Source organism: Octodon degus, unplaced genomic scaffold (genome assembly GCF_000260255.1).
Source record: "Octodon degus isolate 3935 unplaced genomic scaffold, OctDeg1.0 scaffold00017, whole genome shotgun sequence".
Lineage (NCBI taxonomy): Eukaryota > Metazoa > Chordata > Mammalia > Rodentia > Octodontidae > Octodon > Octodon degus.
The window spans coordinates 16,590,649-16,603,223 of NW_004524593.1; positions in this window are offsets into that span (position 1 = coordinate 16,590,649).

The window sequence follows — 12,575 nt, forward strand, 5'->3', positions numbered from 1 at the left end:
CTCTTAATGAGTAGAGGGATTTGTTCTAATGGTGTTTGTAAATAGGATATCATGTCCACATCTTGTATAGCAATTAACCATTAGGAAGATTGTCTGAAATGTGTTAATTATTGAAACTGCCCTACCAATTTGGTTTGAAACTGTCTCATTGCTATTTTTTTCTCAATAAAATTATGGAAAAAAATCATGAAAGTTTTTATTTTTTTTTTAAATATTTGTACAGGGTCTACAGGGTCTCACTATACAGGTTGGGCTCATACTGATCCTCTTGTTTTCAGCCTCCCAAGTGCTGCAATTACAGGCTTGTGCCACTGTGCCCAGTGTCATGAAACTTTTTAAATTCCAACAGCATGCCACAAATTGAAGGCACACCTGACCTTCTGTGACAGGTCACACTCAAAACACAGGCACACTAATAATACAATGTAAAATTACTTTTAGGCCACATCTGTGAGCTACATAAGAATCGTACGTGAGAAGCTGTGGCACAGCTCAGTGGTTGAGCATGGGCTGAGCATGTGTGAGTCCTAGGTTGGGTCCCGAGCATGGGCAGAGCCAGGAACGTAAATGAATTTTGTGTGTAGACTTTGTGCTATCCCAAATCTATCTTATTGTGTGTATGCAGACATTTCATAATAAACCAACTCCAAAGCATTTGTGGTCTGAGGCATTTTGGGTAAATGTTACACAGTTGCGTACCGGTCTATGTCTGTGCTCGTCTTATCATTGTGTTCATTGAATACACCAGCATGTTTGCCTCAAGATCCACAAACAGCTGGTACTCTGAGGGCTGCTGGCATCCATTTCTCCAGCCCCAGGTCCCCAGCGGCAGCTCAGTGAGTGCCACATAGGTGGCAGGTGTAGGAGGGTACAGCTTGGGGGAAGCCAAAGGGTGACATTGAAACTCTCTAAGTTGCTGCCAGAACATCTACCCATGGAAGGAGCGAGGGGATGGAGGAGTCACCTGCAACATAAGTAAATCTCTAATGAGGAGCTGGAGAGATCTCTTCTCATCAACCTGGAAAGTATGCAGTGGTTCCGAGGAGGGGAGTCTGTGTCTTCCACAGGTCCCTGTCTCTAGGGCTGCTCTTCTGTTATCCTGAACCTCAGGTGCCTGCACTTAGAAAATATTCACTACACCCACAAGAAACGCTGATGGCATGTGGTGTGTCTTCCTGGTGTCATTTCACCCCCTTACTACCTTCTGCCTTCTATTTCCCTACTCCCTGCTGACCATGAGACAAGCCATGACACTGACTACGATTTTAATGGAAGTTTGGGGTGGATGGAGGGAGCCTGACGTGAGTGTGTGCACATGAGCATGCACAGACCTGCTCGCACCGTTAGAGCTCTGGATTGACTCGTGGTCCAGTGCTGGGCTTCTGGGTGTGAGTGCTACACATGCCCTGGGGCCAGCAGCCTGCATGTAACATAAGGGAGGAAAAGCGTCTTGCTCTTTGCTCCTCTCTTTTTCACTCTTGGTGCTTTTTCTGTTTTCCTCCCCCATGAACTGCTGCCCTCTGCCATGTGCCACTCTGCCTTGGAGCCAGTGAAGTATGACCTGAAACTTCTACAAATTGTGAGAAATAAACCTTTCCTTCCTTAATTCTGGGCATGGGGTATTTTGTCTCAGCAATGAAAGAAAAGTAAACAGAGAGAGAGAGAGAGAGAGAGAGAGAGAGTCAGAGAGATCGAGAGAGAGAGAGAACCCCACCTCAGTGTGAGCTGCTTGCATGGTAAAGTTCGAGTGAGAAAGAGGTCTAGGCTCCAGCAAGTGATTCCAGGATAATTTTTCTTTTTGAGGAAAGTAGACATGCATTCTGCTTCACACCATGAGCAAACTTTTAAGATTGATTATGTAAGTGCAAAAGGCAAAACATTCTAATTTTTGTCATTATTTGTTAGCAAGTCTGTCTCAATATCAGACAGGGTTTCTTGCCACACTATGTACTCTTGTGACTTGAAGCTTGAAAATACAATTTGAGACTCAGGAAGATGTCTCTCTGTTTTTAAAACTCTCTGACAAAAAGCAATATTGCTTAATCCTTTTTGACTCCCTTAATTTTTTAATCTGTGACATTTCAAATGCAATTCTATATGAATTTAAGATTGAAAATATCAAAGATGTGACAAAATTTGGAAAAGAATTTAAACAAGACAAATTGAGAGGGAAAGTAGAATTTCAAGAACTTACTTAAAGCTAAAGAGTTTTGATGAATGACTTTAAAATGTTAATAAAATGTTCAAGGAATGGCATCCTATATTGTTTTCCAGTCCTTATAACCTCAAATTATTACTAGATACTATAGATTAAGACAGTTTGGCACTTAATACATACTTATTAACTGAATTAAAAAAAATTCTGAGTCCCAGCAAACTTACATTCCTACTCATCAGGCAATTATGCCGTTTAATATGTTGACTCCAATACAGAAAATGAAGCAATGGTAATCAGACTAATTAATATTTTATTGGATCATAAAGTAACACCATATTTAAAACAATGTTGGAATGTGTGTGTGTGGGCATTAGCTATTGTTTTGCCTACCTAAAGTCTTTTCCAGTACCTTGGCTGGTTGCAGGCATGAACTTTCTTCAGCTGCAGGGAGCCTTGGATACTCCCTACTGGCTTCCTCGGGTGGTCTGCAATCAGAATACAGAAGACTATTCAGGTTCTGCCAACTCTCCTGGAGCTAGAGCAGCACCAGGAGCAGGGGGTAGGCAGCCTCCCTTTGGTTTCAGCAGAGAGATCCACAGCTGCGAGGACCAGAGTGTGCAGTCACAGAAGAGGCCGCAGGAACAGGAAGTGGGGTCATACTGGCACCAGCAGGACATCTTGTCTGTGGAGTGGAGACCCCTCACAATCCATCCTGGTCTTTGTCTGGAGCCTCCAGAAGAGAACCATCCCAGTATTATCCAACATGAGCATGCTTCCCATTTTGACGTCAGTCTCCTTTGAGTAATTTGATGTGTGGAGCAGTTTCTTTCCCGTGCTTTTCTCAGTTCCCCAGCTGTTGGGTGTCAGTGCCATATTCCTTGGGTCTTCTGAGTTTTCCCCAACATTTCCCACAAGTAAGCTCTTGCTCTTGAGCATACACACAAACATGGACAATCCCACAAACACACAGGGCAGTTCTTATCCTTTAAGAGGGTAAGACACATTTATTTAAACACAGGCCAGCTGAGTTTGAGACACATAGCTTTACTGGAAACATCTGGACCTAGGATGGAGCCTGTGCTGTTGAACAGAGCCCAGAAAATGCAAGAGCAATTGGTCTAAAGGGTCATTCAATTCTCAATTATTCAGAAGGCAGAGAGCTTATGGTTTTAAGATGGTAGTTTTTAGTTATAAGATTAAAAGTGAAAAAAGGCAGGCTAAATATTATTTATAAAGTGTGATGTGGGAAGGCAAGCTGAGAATAGTTGAGTTGCATGAAGTGGCAGGATAATGACATTAGGGACATGTGATCTTTGACCGGGCACAAATTCGTTGCTTAGCCTGTGTCATTGTTGAATGACAGGATGATGCGGGTGTCAGGGGACAGATCCAGAGCTTTCACTGTGGAAGTCAAAAGAGCCAGTTATTTCCTGACTCTTTCTGGGGAAGCCAGACCAGGTGCACACAGCCTCAGCCCCACCGGCACAGCAGGATGCTTCTGCCTCGGATGTTGACTTTGAGAAGAGGTAGTGCTGTGAGGTTTTGGCGATGACGCTGACAGTATGTGGATTGAGATTATGAACATCCAAAGCCTTCCTTCCCACTCAGTTGCCAAATCCTCTTTGACATTCTTTATCCTCCTTGTGCCTGACAGCAGAGTTGCTTGCAATGAAAAACGGAGATCAGAAGAATGCGGCGCTCTTGGCATTTTGTATTTAATCAGAGTTCGGGCTTAAAGAAGGAAGTCTTCCCACTTAAGTGGCTCTACAACCACTACTCCACCAAATGCCTGAGCAATGGAAGACAAAATGGATTTCACGAAGACTAATCCTTGTACCTATCCAAAGAGGTTGTCCAGAAAGTAAAAAAGACAACATGCAGAATGGGAAATACTTGCAAATCATATATCTGATAAGAGTCTGGCTTTTAGAATCTATAAAGAACTCATAACTCAACAACAAAGAGATAAACCCCAGTTAAAAATGAACAAAGAGGCACAGCGTTCCTGCCCCCAGGCGTGCTGAGCCAGTGACTGAGTCCAGGTGTGGTGGCGCCTGCCTACAATCCCAGCGCTGTGCAGGCTGAACAGGAGGATCACTAAGAGTTCAAGCTGCATACTGAGACCCTGTACCAAATATATAAATAAAAAAATGAACAAAGAACTTGAATAAACTTTTTTAAATTATATTTGCATTTTTAAATTTTTTATTCATTTAATGAGAAAAACATAGCAATGAAACAGTTTCAAAACAGGTTAGTAGGACAGTTGCAATAATTAATACATGGGGGCTGGAGAGATGGCTCAGTGGTCTAAAGCACCTATTTGGAACAAGCTTGGAAAAGCCCAGGGACCGCGGTTCGATCCCCCAGAACCACATGCCAGCCAGCCGCGCCCCCTGGTGGGCTGAGCTGGCCACACACACACACACACACACACACACACACACGCACACACACACTAAATAAATGTTAAAAAAAATAATTAATACATGAATATTGTTGTCTTTGTACTAGTTATTCAGGGGACAAGATGCAGACCTGATATCTTGTCTAAACAATATCCGTATAAACCTTTCTTATTGAACTAAGAGAAAGTAGCTGTATAGCTATCCTAATATATATATATATATATATATATATGAATGATTCTACTTTTTGATGTAGTCCATCAATCAGTATCTTTTAATTAGAGTTGAGACCATTAATGGGAAACACTATTGAAATGTCTTGGCTATGTAGTGTCATTGTCTTCTTTATCTGTTGATGAATCCTTTTTTTTTCCTGATGTTTTTGTTACTGTTTATCCACTGACTTCTCTGATTTCCTCTGTGCTTTTTTTTTTTCAAAGTTTTATTGATAAACAGATAGCAATGAGACAGTTTCAAATCAAATCGGAAGTACAGTTTCAACAAATAACACACTGCATACATTCTTCTTAGTGGTTAATTGCTGTACAAGATGCGGACTTGTGATCCTATTTACAAACACCATTAGAACAAATCATTCTATTCATTAAGAGAATGCAACTATATATCTATCCTAACCACTTTGAATACACAGATACAAAATGGACATTCATCTGTATCCCCTTTTTTTCTGTTACGTTATTGAATATTATAGAATAAACTTTTTTTAAAAAAAGACATTTGAATAACAAATAACTACATGGAAAGATGTACAACATCTGTAGCCATTGGGGCAATGCAGTCAAGACTTCAGTGGGATGGCATTTCACACTCATTTTGAAGCTGTAATGGAAAATACACACACACTCAAATGCACACCGGGAAAATAACAAGTGTGGGAGAAATCGGGAAGTTGGAACTCTTATCCTCTGCTGGTGGGAAAGTAAAATGGGTCTGATGCTATGAAAAAACAGTTTAGCAGTTTCTCAAAAAGATAGCCATTATGCTAACTCATCAAATTCTATTTTTAAATTTATGCCCCAAAGAATGGAAAACAGGTATTAAACATGTGTCTACCTGTCGATAGCAGCACTATTGCTCATAACCGACAAAAGGGAGAGACAGTGCAAATAGCCATAGATAAATTTATACCTATATTGCAATATTACTCGGCTATAAAGTATAAAATGGAATATATATGTATATATACCGTATATATGTGCATATGTGTATGTATGCACATATATATGGTATATATCCATTAATATTATTCAGCTATGAGAAAGATGAGGTACTCATGCAGACCCAAAGTACATGAGTCCTGACAACATTATGCTAAGGGAAAGTCACTAAATAGTAACAGCTTCTGTCTGCATAATCCCATTGATACGAACCCATCCCGAATAGGTTTGTCCATGGAGAAGGAAGACGGCTAGGGACTGAGGCTGGCAGGGACGGGGGAATGGGGAACAGGAAGTGTGCTGAATGGGTACTCATTATTTTTCCAGTGCTTAAAATATTTTGGGACTAGATAGAGGTGTGATTGAAGAGCATTGTGAAAATGATAAATGTGACCAAATTGGTCATCCTAAAATGATTAATTGTATATATGAGTTTCAATAAAAACAGCAGCCCACTCTTTCTTTGGAAGAAGGTGCAGAACACATTCATCTCTTGAAGTCAAGTGGAGACAGAAGAAGGAGCTGAATGCCGCAGCTGGAAGCTCATTGCTGTAGCACCTCGCTCTCTATCCCACAGCCCCACTGTGGGCCTGTGATGATCCAGGTTAGGCTCTAGGGGCACTGTGGGCAGCAGTTGAGCTGTGGATCAACCACACATTTAGCGCTAGAGCAAGGCCAGCCATGAAAACACAGAGTGCTAGGGGCAAGCCATACATACAAGTTGTCAGGACTAGAGCAAGGCCAGTCCGGCGGTGTCTGGTCTTGGTGTCCTGCTATTAACTGTAGCACAGATTGCTCTGAGAATGGGTTGCTTTCAGTGTTTCATCAAAACACCTAGACCTTGCCCTTTTGATCCCCTGTCTTGTGCTTCCCTCCTTTTTCTATGTATCAACGAAGACTTAGATGGTTCTGGGTTGTTGCTGTCTCTCTGCCAGAAAAGTCAGATCCCGCCTGGTCCCAGATTTCCTTTTATTATGTGCCTATAGGTTTTTCTCAACCCCCCACCTACCCTCTCAGGATTGCACTGGCTGCATGGGTTGCAGCAGGATTTGGCACAGATTGGTGAGAAAACCTGGAGTTTTTGTTCCAGTTGGGGATAAATGGAATTAGTAAGAGAAACTTGGAACTGGACAGTTAAAGGCACTAAGTGCCACAAGGCTGGGACAGGAATTCTGGGAGAGGGGTTGTAATTTTCAACAGAGTAGTAGGTATATCTCATTGAGCAGAAGGCATTTTCAGTGTAGGTGGGCAGGTTCTGGGTAAATGCTGGACAATCTTCTTGTTGGGATGGTTGTCCTTTGAGAGAGAAAGAAGAACAAAGTCAAGGATGACTTGAAGGTGGTGCCCCAAGGCATGGAGAAGTGGAGGGACCACAGCTAGCACAGGAACTCTGTGGGTAGCAAGACCAGAGACAGACTTTTGGAGGTCCTAGGTATGAGAGGTCCTTTAAGTATACAAATGGAGAAGTCCTTCAAGCTTTTGGGCTTCTGAAGGTGGAGCTTGGAGGGAGATCTACACTCAGCTGTGCACACTTGGGAGTCAAATATAAATGATGTTTAAAGCCAGGACACAGGGTAAGGCTTTGAGATTCACCAGGGCTGGATAGAATAGGGAAATAAAGGCACTGAGGGGTGGGCTCTGCGAGTGATCAGCTGCCAGGGCCCTGAGGAACAAGGGGAACTGCAGGGGGTGGGGAGCGAGAAGCAGACACCAGTGAATGGCCAGAGTCCGGGGGAAGAACAGCGTTCTGTCCTGGCATTACCAGAGGAAAGGACATGGGGTTACTGACGCGGTCATCCAATGCATACGACCCCACTGTGCCATAGGAGAAAGCTGCCCGTTGGCCTTATCTGTGTGCTGCTGAGAGCTTTAGAGGAGTGGTTTCCATGTAGCGATGGCAGCACAAACCCTGTGCAGGTGTTTTTAGGAGGAAATGGTGGAGGTGAGATTGCAGATGAGAGGTGTGGATGCTTTCTTGGATGAACTGTGCTATAAGGAAGAGGCAGCAGCTGGCAAAAGAAATGCTTTCAAGAGAAATTACTTAAAGATGAGAGAGAGAGAGAGAGAGAGAGAGAGAGAGAGAGAGACAGAGAGAGAGAGAGAGACAGAGAGAATATGTGTGTATCAAGTACACTAGAGCAGAGCCAAGGTAACTGGGAAAACATAATCTTAAAGGCTATCATGATGAAATATCAAAACCCAAATTAGCAGATTAGGACTGAGCATTAGTGAGGAGGAATTAAAGTAAGAAGCCTATGTCTTCATGTTGCTTGGACCCCATGAGGCAAGACTGAGCAGGAGACACGTTGGGGGAATCTCTTGAAACCCACTAACCTCTCTTCAGAGAGGAGAAACAGGGAGCCACCATGGCCAGAGTCCATGGCATAGTAAGTTCTACTGACTTGTCATTTTGGTTGCTAGAGATACCTTTTTGTGCTTGGAGAGTGAGAGGGGCCTTCTCTGAACTGTGGCGTCGTCAGCTGCGCAGCCAGCGGGAGGGCTTGCCTTGTTAGTACTTCGTGCATGCAAAGCCCTAGAGGGCCGTCAGCAGCAGAAATGGTGTCTGCTGTTATGATAACATGGGCTTCCCCCACCAGTTCCCTACCCATCTTTCCATAAGCCTAACTGCAGTGAGTCCTCTAATTACTGTTTCATATTTAAGATGCCCCTGTTCAAAGGGCTTAACAGCAGATTTATGGGGTGTGATTAAAAACCTACAGTGGATTTTTAAAAATTATCGTAGTAAAAAGCACACCACCATGGATCTCCCTTCAAAGGCTCCTTGTTGCTTCAGATAGACTTTGCCCATCATGCCTGTATGTGCTACAGCAGCTTGGAAGTCCTCCTTCATCAGTGTCCGTCATTGCAGAGTCTCGGGGCCCTGCATGCTCTGAAATGATTCAGAATGTTTACCTTTCATGGTTATTTTTATTTTGGGTGAAATTTGGGATGACTCCAGGATTCCATGAAAATTATCTTAATTTTTTCTGATGACAGCATCTTTCATGGCCTAAAGAACTCCTGCTAGACCCTACCCCGTTGAGTCTTTGATACCTCTCAGTGTCACCCCGTGGAGGACCAAGCTCTGGACACGCAAACCCTGAGGGACCTCCTCCAGCCGTACCCAAACCAACGTGCCCTTGCTCTCCCCAGGAGAAATGTGAGGCAAAATGCCTTTTAGCTTTGTAAATCTAAGTCCTGCTTCTGGGCAAATGGAGGGCAGAGAGCTTCCTTCATCTGCTTCTTAATCATATTCAGTTCAACAACTGTTCATGTGTTTGAGTGATGTGTTCTGTTCTCCCACTAATGTATGGAAAGAACTGGGGCTTGCCAGGGGCTGGGGTGAGGCCAGGGTCTTCCACTGTGTCACTAGCAGGGTCAAAGCTGTTGACCTCTGAGTGACACACATTACTGACTTAGGGTCACTGTGCCTTCTAATGTGCAAGTGCATCTTTCACAAAAGATGTAGTTCCCGGTAACTTCTAATCAGTGAACACCCCACTGGATGCACACACTACTGTCCTTTGCAACGCCCTCTATCACTAACCTCCAGGTAGGTGCAGCTTATTAACAACCTTGAGCTTGAATTCCCTCCTCCGGGCACGGCTGCTCACCCCTCCTTTGTCTGGCCAAGCTCCTACTTTCATGCACTTAGAACCACCCTCCCCCTTGCTTTCTTCTTCCTGGGACACTCCCACCATCTGAACTGTCTGTTTCTGCTAACCCAAGCTGGGAGTCTGAGGGATGGGATTTTTCTATTTCTTTAAACATTTCTTTGTTTGTATGCCAAAATATTCAAATAGATGAGTAACAAAATAAATATTGGGAGAAAATAACATGTACTGGAACTCTTGGGGGATGCACATGTTTGGAAGAAACTCAGTAGATAACTCATGGCGTTAGGGATGGAGAAGAAATCGAAAGCTAGTTATGTGAGTATAAAGAGACACCCACAGTGCAGCGTGGAAGGCACTGACAGAAGGCCTTAGAAGATTACTTAGAAGTGCCCTTGAGCTCACTTTAGAGGCTAAGAACTCCCTATTTGTGAACTCTGGGTCTCTGGATCCATAGGACAATTATAAATTATTGTCTGTATTTTCAAAAAGCCAATATAAGTGATTTATTTAAGACAGCAAAACTGCCCACGTTAATTAAAACGCCAAGTTTCTTTGCTTTAGCCTGAAATTATAATTACCACACTGTGGAAATATTAGTTATCTCAAGTTGATTAGAAGCTTTGGTCGGCAGTTATGTGTTTGATGAATAAAACTTGTCAAACGAATTAATTTACTTAAGTGAGATTCAGTAGAAAAAAATCTTTCAAAGCATGAGGTCTCTGGAAATACAGAGAGAGAGAGAGAGAGAGAGAGAGAGAGATCTTGCTGGAGGTGAAACTGGCAAAAATTATATTTAAAAACTTATTTTGCCCAGACATGATGGCACATGCCTGTGACCCTAGCACTCTGGGAGGCTGAGGCAGGAAGCCAGCAAGTTCACGTCCAGTCAGGGTAACATAGTGACTTAGTGAAGACCCGATCTCAAAATAAGGAATAAAAATGCACTGGGGATGTAGTGTAGGTTCAGCGTCTAGTAGTGAAAACAGAATGAACAAACAGAAAAATCCCAACCTGGGAGAACTGCAGGAGAAGCACGGCGTGTGTGTGGCTCCCGAGCAGTGAGCCAGAGCAGGACAAGCAAGCGCCCCAGCGCTGCATCCAGCCCCACCACGGCTGGCACCCGCACAGCGACTTCGTTTCCGTCATACCAGGCGGCAGCAGCAGGGACGCTGGCCTGCTTAGCGTGCGACTCTCCCATGATTAACTTGACGTTATCACGACGCAAGAGTGAGCAAGCGGAGACCTGAGTTAAGGCACGGGAAGGTCGCCGTTATGGAGAGAGAACGTCTGCTGTGCCGCGCCTGGGGTGGGGCAGAGTGACGGCCACCCACGCAGGTGAGCGCTCACTTGTACACAGAATTAGCACAGGCAGCTGCGTTAGACAGGAATCAAAATCATCAGAGAAGGCCTGGGCGCTTGAGGAGGTCGCCGGAACAAAAAGACATTGCAGTTGCCACTCGAGGGGCATCTAAAGTAGGCCAGGCCTACACGCGTGCCTTAGGGATGGGCACTAACTGGAGATTAGGTTATTATTCACACCACCTGGCCCAGGAAGTCCAGCTAGGCAGCAGCACCCCAGCTGGGTGACGAGTGCACCTGGCACCAAAGTGCCTTCACTCCCTCCAGGTGCCCTTGCTACGCGACCGCTCCCCTAAAAGATTACTATTAGCTAAAGCAGCGATACTTGTAACCCGGTCGGTTCACTGTGATCTGGGCCTCCCTGGGCCCGCACTGTGACTTTGTGGTACAAATCAGCACAAAGGGCCTTGGTCAGACCCCTCCTGTCTCTCGGCAGCTATTTCTTAATGAACTCTTCCTCCTCTTAGCCTCCGCTGTCCCTTGGAATTCACTCTTTGACGTTCAGGGGACACACACTCGGAAAGGATTCCTTTCTCAGCCCAGTACTCAGTACTCGTGCTGCAGCCGAAACCAAGTCTTTGAATGACAAATTCTGAATGGAGAAGGTCTGAGAATTCCTGGTAGAATTTTGGAGGCAGCATGGGGAGTTAGCTTCATCCTGAGACCTTGCTTATCCTTCTCTGAATTGAGGCCTCTAAGCCTGTTTTGCTAAGTTGTCTTGGCTTACTGTAGGTACAACTAGACCCTTTGCACCATGCCGTGGTGTGGGGTTTGCCCTGTCAAAAAAGCCCATCTCTTCTCCTCTGCTTTCACTCCATCCCACCACCCTTCTCCTGCCTACAGACATTGCCCGTTTCTCTAAGGACAAAGCCTGCTTGTTAGGCCTCTGCTTTAACAGCTATGATGAAGTGTAATTTCAAGTTGGAACTTAGCTGCTTCCTGCTTCCCTGATTTAAGCAAAACCTGCTGGTCTAACTCTCCTCCTGGTGAGCTCTATTTGCCTCGCAACAGGCTGCAGATGCAATTCCATTTGTGGCAGTGGGAGTTCTTCCTGGGAAGTCAATTCAGAGGATCCCCAGCTGGGGAAGAGACAGGCAGCAGGCAGGAAGCGACTGTGGAGCCCTTTGCCGGAAGGAGGTGCCAGTGCTTCGCTTTGGGCCCTCAGAAGGGAGCCAAGTGGGAAAGCCCCTGGGTGGGTTCTTTTGTCTTAGGACTCTCGGAGCTCTTCAGCTTTTGTTCCCACATAATCATACTTTTGTGGAGCATGTGGTAGGTACATACCTTAGAGCGTCTTCACATCTATCATCTTGCTTCGTTCTAAGAGGGAGCTGGAGCTCATACGCGATAGTGTTTTTCTACTATAGCCAAGCAAATCCACTCTGGAGAGGTTCGGCAGTAAAGAGCCAGACTGGAAACACCTCGCTGTAGTCTGGTTCTCTCCTTCTCTGCTCAGGGAAGCTCTATCAACGAAAAGAGATCTTCAGCCTCACAAATTCCTCTTTCCACTTACCCATTTCGGAAGGGTACACTCTAGATTCTGGCCTTGTTCTGCCATGGAACCCAGCGTCTGACATTTCTTCTGCTGAAAAAAAATTTTTTGATAAGGTAGTTCTTGCATCTGGGAACACTACATTTTAACTGTGCACATTACCTGGCCCAACTAAACACGGGGCTCTTCATTCGTGTCCTAAAGATTGGAACATAATTTACTGTTAGAGGCTTGGGGGAAGGGTGGGTTTGGTTCTCTGTGGTTCATTCCAATTCCCAGTAGGAGTTTCCAGCCAAGACACTTGTGCAAAAGAGAACTCAACCAGAATGGGAACTAAGAATCCCCTTTAAAGGTGCGTTAGGAAGC